The sequence below is a fragment of the Rhinichthys klamathensis genome, unplaced genomic scaffold (assembly GCF_029890125.1).
Source record: "Rhinichthys klamathensis goyatoka isolate OS25496 unplaced genomic scaffold, OSU_Roscu_1.1 h1tg000522l_1, whole genome shotgun sequence".
NCBI classification, from domain to species: Eukaryota; Metazoa; Chordata; class Actinopteri; order Cypriniformes; family Leuciscidae; genus Rhinichthys; species Rhinichthys klamathensis.
In genome coordinates this window covers 441,177-441,801 of record NW_026607001.1, presented here as the reverse complement: position 1 = coordinate 441,801, position 625 = coordinate 441,177, and positions in this window count along the sequence as shown.

Here is a 625-nt window from a genome sequence, read left to right as displayed (position 1 = left end):
CTGACAGCTGGACTAGCAGTGGTAAACATGTTAACATTTTAATCCTGTGATTAGTCAAATGCAGTCAAAATGAAGTCAATTCAAGCGCCGTCTAATCGTGATCATTCTGTGTGTTTGGGATGTTAATCTTGATATGAATGCATGTAGTTTGCCTCTACCCAAAACAATGAATTAATGTTTTTTTTTAACGGGTAATTTTTTTTCTCTCCAATTCTATGTACAGTAAAGAAAGCAAGGCGAGTTTATTTATTGTAATATGGCAATTCAAAGTGCTTTATAGAAAATAATAAAAATAATCACAAAATTAAAGCAAGGAAAATTAAAACAGTTATAAAAGAAATAAAAAGAGATATATGATACAGTTATGAAATGAATTAAAAGAGTAAAAAGATGATACATAGATAAACTTCTCATCTGGCATAACACCGGTGTAACGTATTTTTCTCAACTCCCGGTTTTACTCTGAGATTTTCCTATGGTGATTACACTATGTCTGTAGTATGAAAAGAAAAGAAAGTATGAATGTGAGGTTGAGTTTTTAGTGTGCATGTATTTGCATAAGTAGTTTGGGTCATGTGTTTTACTCTTTGCATTTTAAATGTACATTTATTTTTTTCCCTCAGGT